The sequence below is a fragment of the Nannobrachium achirus genome, assembly GCF_963921795.1.
Source record: "Nannobrachium achirus genome assembly, chromosome: 5".
Taxonomy (NCBI): Eukaryota; Metazoa; Chordata; class Actinopteri; order Myctophiformes; family Myctophidae; genus Nannobrachium; species Nannobrachium achirus.
This window is the reverse complement of record NC_137814.1, coordinates 65023975-65030754: the sequence shown is the minus strand read 5'-3', so window position 1 is coordinate 65030754 and position 6780 is coordinate 65023975.

The window sequence follows — 6780 nt, the reverse complement described above, 5'->3', positions numbered from 1 at the left end:
TTTAAATGCTTAATTTATCTTTTTAACGTGCATATCATGTGCAAATGTATAGTTTTTTTCAATGACTGCAGGGATACTCTTATTCTGAAGTGATCCACCACCGGTTGATGAAGACGGAAGTCTTAGATTTGCCAAAACAGCGTGAAACATCCACCACGGGAGGTCCGTGAACTAAGCAAATATAGAACTTCCGGTGTCAGAGCAGGCAAATATAAGACTTCCGGTTTAAAGCTTTCGCCTTCAGAATAAAATGCTCGTAATTAATTCCATTGAAAAACGTTGAATTTGCAAATTATATGCTCATTAAAAATATAAATTAGGCATTTGAACAAAGCCATATGACAAAAAATATGTTTATGTGTAAAAAAAAAAGTTTTAATAACAAAAAATATATCAAAATAGATAAATGCTGTTCACTGGAGTGCATAGCCTTTACAAATTGGACACTGGAGAACAGACAGCTCTTCGTGTCAGAACTTTTGACACATGCACGCGTTCACAGAGACCTCCTCTACCACACTACACTCTCCGCTAAGCGGGAGAGGCGGCATTGAAAAATTTGATGGCCGTCCAGTGGGGCCAGGTGCCAAAAAAAGTCCTCAAATAGCACCGTTTTCCGACTCTAGTGGGCGCTGGAGAGGAGACGGCTTTTCGTGTCGACACTTTTGACACACGCACGCGTTCACAGAGACCTCCTCTACCACACCACACTCTCCGCTAAGCGGGAGAGGCGGCATTGCAAAATTTGATGGCCGTCCAGTGGGGCCAGGTGCCAAAAAAAGTCCTCAAATGGCACCGTTTTCCGACTCTAGTGGGCGCTGGAGAGGAGACGGCTTTTCGTGTCGGCACTTTTGACACACGCACGCGTTCACAGAGACCTCCTCTACCACACCACACTCTCCGCTAAGCGGGAGAGGCGGCATTGCAAAATTTGATGGCCGTCCAGTGGGGCCAGGTGCCAAAAAAAGTCCTCAAATGGCACCGTTTTCCGACTCTAGTGGGCGCTGGAGAGGAGACGGCTTTTCGTGTCGGCACTTTTGACACACGCACGCGTTCACAGAGACCTCCTCTACCACACCACACTCTCCGCTAAGCGGGAGAGGCGGCATTGCAAATGTTTTGTGTGTGCTACTTTTGCGTGACGTTTGCACTTTGGTACAAAGCATGTTGTACCTTTTTAAATTTTTGTGATGTTTGGCGCATTGCATGTTGCACCTTTTAATTGCACTTCCTAGAACAGTTTTGCATGATTATGTTTGAATAATGTTTGCAATTTTGTTTTGTGTGTGCTACTTTTGCGTGACATTTGCACTGAGTAGAGGAGGTCTCTGTGAACGTGTGCGTGTGTCAAAAGTGCCGACACGAAGAGCCGTCTCCTCTCCAGTGCCCACTAGAGTCGGAAAATGGTGCCATTTGAGGACTTTTTTTGGCACCTGGCCCCACTGGACGGCCATCAAATTTTGCAATGCCGCCTCTCCCGCTTAGCGGAGAGTGTGGTGTGATAGAGGAGGTCTCTGTGAACGCGTGCGTGTGTCAAAAGTGCCGACACGAAAAGCCGTCTCCTCTCCAGTGCCCACTAGAGTCGGAAAATGGTGCCATTTGAGGACTTTCTTTGGCACCTGGCCCCACTGGACGGCCATCAAATTTTGCAATGCCGCCTCTCCCGCTTAGCGGAGAGTGTGGTGTGATAGAGGAGGTCTCTGTGAACGCGTGCGTGTGTCAAAAGTGCCGACACGAAAAGCCGTCTCTTCTCCAGCGCCCACTAGAGTCGGAAAACGGCGCCATTTGAGGACTTTTTTTGGCACCTGGCCCCACTGGACGGCCATCAAATTTTGCAATGCCGCCTCTCCCGCTTAGCGGAGAGTGTGGTGTGGTAGAGGAGGTCTCTGTGAACGCGTGCGTGTGTCAAAAGTGCCGACACGAAAAGCCGTCTCCTCTCCAGCGCCCACTAGAGTCGGAAAACGGTGCCATTTGAGGACTTTTTTTGGCACCTGGCCCCACTGGACGGCCATCAAATTTTGCAATGCCGCCTCTCCCGCTTAGCGGAGAGTGTGGTGTGGTAGAGGAGGTCTCTGTGAACGTGTGCGTGTGTCAAAAGTGCCGACACGAAAAGCCGTCTCCTCTCCAGCGCCCACTAGAGTCGGAAAACGGTGCCATTTGAGGACCTTTTTTGGCACCTGGCCCCACTGGACGGCCATCAAATTTTGCAATGCCGCCTCTCCCGCTTAGCGGAGAGTGTGGTGTGGTAGAGGAGGTCTCTGTGAACGTGTGCGTGTGTCAAAAGTGCCGACACGAAGAGCCGTCTGCTCTCCAGTGTCCAATTTGTAAAGGCTATGCACTCCATTGAAGAGCAATTATCTAGTTGTATATATTTGTTGTCATTAAAACGTTATTTTTACACAGAAACATAATTTTCGTTGTATAGCTTCAATTAAATGCTTAATCTATATTTTTAATGTGTATATCATATACAAATTAATCGTTTTTCAATGGCGTTAGGGGTACTCTTATTCTGAAGAGATCGACACCGGAAGTCTTATATTTGCTGACACTAAATTTGTTCACGGAACATAGCCCACCACGGGCCTCTGGTGTTAACGGGAGAGATACAGAACGTCTGTGCTTATTATAACACTTAAGGGGATTGCACACGGTACGCGGTCACCGCCTGCTAGTAATTCATTTTCAATGAGAGGCGGGCGGCTTTTTCAGCCGCGCAGCGAAGTTTAGAGGCGGCGAGGCGAGCGGGCGCAGTCCCGTGAAAATCCCCGCGAGCGTGCTCGTTTGTGCATGCGTACGCGGGCGGTGAGAGATGGATTGTGTTCATCTTTGTGAAATACCGCGCAGCGTTTACTCAAAGAGCGAGTGTGTTTGTGTATCACCGCGGCGTGTTCCTCGCAGATCCAAGCGGGAGCCCCGGCGGCAACCGCTGTCCGTCTGTAGAGCGCCTTAGGCGCTCTACAGACGGACAGCGGTTGCCGCCGGGGCTCCCGCTTGGATCTGCGAGGACCGCGCCGCGGTGATACACAAACACACTCGCTCTGCGAGTAAACGCTGCGCGGTATTTCACAAAGATGAACACAATCCATCTCTCACCGCCCGCGTACGCATGCACAAACGAGCACGCTCGCGGGGGATTTCACGGGGCCGCGCCCGCTCGCCTCGCCGCCCCAAAACTCCGCTGCGCGGCTGAAAAAGCCGCCCGCCTCCCATTGAAAATGAATTGCTAGGAGGCGGTGACCGCGTACCGTGTGCAATCCCCTTTATACTAATTTACCTTTGTGTAACGTGTGTCTTAGATTGTCTGTGCAAAGAGCTACCGGCTGGCTCCTGGTGAAGACGGGAGGAATTTACACGAGTGCTTTTGTGGGCTAATGCTAATGCTAAGCTAGACAAACAGGAGAGATCCGAGCACTCAAAGAAACACAGCGGAGGAGAGGGCGTCAAATCAAGGTGCTTTAATCGTGTTTACAAGACCGTTAAAGACAACGTAGGCCTATTTCTATTAATTTAATCAGGCCAGGTTTGCTAAGTTAGCATTAAGTACACTTCAGACTAGAGCAGGGGTCTTCAATGTTTTCAGGCCAAGGACCCCGGTGTTAGAGTTTATCTCGAGACAGCGTCAGTCATCGTCCTAGTAACACGCCAAGGAGACTGTGCCACTGCTGATAAATATGGACTCGCACATTCCGGAGAGCTTCCTGATGGATAGATTATAGATTATAGATTAGACACTTGGAGCAAGAAAGGAGGCCCATAGGGCAAGTACAGGTCTTGTTCTACTTGCCCGAAGGTCATTCCCACTTGCCCAAAAAGTAAATCGTCCATTATAAAATGATAGGTACGATTTTAATTAAAGCTCAATTTAACACTTATTTCTTTACTTTCTGGGGCTGTGCGATAAAATGTCATACCTCAATACCTCCAAATCCAAATACCAAATACTTTAGCTATGATTGAATATGTTCATGGTTTCACACTTGTTATTTTATATTTTAAATGTAGCAACAGTAAAAACAGCACATTATAGGTAAATAGAGCTCTTATTTTACATTCCACAGACCAGAAGACACAGCGCACAGGCCACGTTCAGGTGTTTAGACAGATATCTCGTGTTGTGTTTATAGACATTTGTGTCCCCTCTCAAAAGAGCACTTGCCCTGTCGGGCAACCTGAAAGCCAACTTCACCTGCCCTGATGTTTTATTTACCTGCCGGGGGCAGGTGGGCAAGCCTTAGTGTCAATGCCTGAGGAGCACCTTATATTTTCCATTTGTGCGTGTTCTATTTATTTATTTATTAACATAGCCCATGGACGGTCGGTGAGCCCGTTTGATCCCCTTACTGCTCCAAAAATGCACAAATGCAAATATAGGGTATTTTCCCTTCTTGCTCCAAAATGTAATTTATCCATCATGAAGCTCTCTGGAATGCTTAAGTACATATTTTTAAGCGGTGGCACAGTCTCCTTAGTGTGTTACTAGGACGACGACTGATGCTGTCTTGAGTTAAACTGGTCTCGAGATAAACTATAGCTAAGAGTGAGAGATGAAGCAGGGGCCCCCACAACCTCATTGATTCCATATACCGGTATAGTTTCATTGTTTGACAGCACAATCGTCAGTGTAATTTGGAACCCAACCCCAATTTGAAAAGTGTCCTCCTGTCTGAGGTCCTGCTGGTGGCCACCCTAGTGGTGTTACCTCACCTGTCAAACGGTGACCATTACACATGGCTATCCTAAGAACCCCATTGAAATCACATTAATACAGATTAGAGCTATTGGAATCAGGTGTGTCCAAATAATTAAATGGGTTAGATAATCACCAGGTTAAATAATCACCCGCATTACAGTTACTGAGGTTAGGGTTAGAAATTTAGGATTATAGGTTTAGGCATAGTTTTACTGAGGTTAGGGTTAGGGTTAGATTTTGATGGTCGGACCAAAGCAATTTAAGGGTGTTCGACCTAAGGACAGACATGTTACCCTGTTTGACACGGGGTCCACCCTATGTTCCCCAGGTTCTGTGTTCCCCTCTCTATGTTCCCCACATCACAGCATTAGTTTTAGGTATGGTCCCTTTACACCACTGTCACAGTCACTATAATATTTAAATGACAACAGGATAATATGCAAACATAAGACAGTCTGACAGCAGAACTGAGCATAGGCGAAATGGCTCATCTACGGCTGCGAAACGGGTCCGCATCAGTGTTCCGACGGGCCGGTATTCCGACACTAAAACTAACCCTAACCCTAACCCTACCCCTACCCCTAACCTGCCGAGCGGGTCGGAACAGCGGCCCGTCGGGATAGTGAGCTGACCCCCAGCGAAACGGCCAGACAGGTTAGGTGAAAACATTCTCCACAGCGAAAGTGCCACGCGAAAAGACCATATCTATGTAGGCGAGAGAAAAAAAAGTTACGAGAATAAGTACACTAGGTTTCTAGTGGTTAAGATACAAAAATACGGGGAAAAAAGTTTTTATCACACAAAGATTTGGAGGACCCCCTATAGTAACTCTGAGGATCCCCTAGGTGTACCGGACGCCGTTAAAGATCCTTGGACTAGAGATCCTTACCAAATTTGGGGTGTTAAATTGTGTTTGTGTGCTTTTTGAGCAGTGGTCACACCGTCTCCTAAGTGTGAGTATGTGTGTAGGTTTATATGTTTAGCCACTGGTGACCAAGTGGCGCTGTTGTGTGACAAACGCATGCACACGCACACATACACGGGAAAGGCATGGTCGAGACGGTTTTGCACCTTGTCTGACGTCCGTCCGTCAGTCTGTGAACAGTTAAATGTCTGGTGTCAATGCTATGATGGCACCAACAACTGTGCACTCACACCCCCTGTGTGCTATAGCATATCTCTAATTTATCCAAACATCACACAAATTGGTAAATGTTTTTTCCATCCTGATATGGCTAAGATTGGCTTCAAAAGTTTACAGGCGGGCTCCGTTTTGAAGAAAATGCCTCAAATCATGAACAAAGTGTGTGATTTCCGTGACATTTTACACACACATACCGGGAACCTACTACAGACCAAAGAAGAAATGCCACAATGTGTGCCATGCATTTTTCGCATCTGCCTTATGTCAGACTTATGTGGGAGAAAATAACACATTTCAGATGAATAAACAAATAGGTCATTATGTGGTGTGGTAACTAACCACACACTAATACATCTTGGACAATATTTTTTTTTTCCTCATTTGACTTCTTGAAACAAGTTGTAGCTTGGGGATGTTGATTGCTGTCTTTAAAATATCAATCTCCTCTATGCATTTATGGTCCATGAGATCTCCTCTATGCATTTATGGTCCATAAGATCTCCTCTATGCATTTATGGTCCATAAGATCTCGTCTATACATTTATGGTCCATAAGATCTCCTCTATGCATTTATGGTCCATAAGATAGAGAGTTGGGCTTAGATAACCTTTTGCCTTTACCTTCAGGAAACACTATTGTTATTCTCCACTTGTTAAAGCTCTTATTCATTTCAGACCAGTGTGTGGAGTCCAGACTGCAGGTGAAGATGAACTCTCCAAACTCAGCCAGGGACGTCTCTATTAAGCAGAAGGAACCTGAAGACCACCCTCACCTCAGTACGTATTTTCTAGGGCTGACCCCAAAAAAGTCCAGGGTGATAGCGTCACCTCCTCCTCACACACGTGTTAACATTAACAACAAGCCGACAACAACAAGAGCGAGCATGAAGCCATCAGAATGGTTGCCGATAATTAAAAAAAGAAAAGAAAAGGCAGCGCGCTGT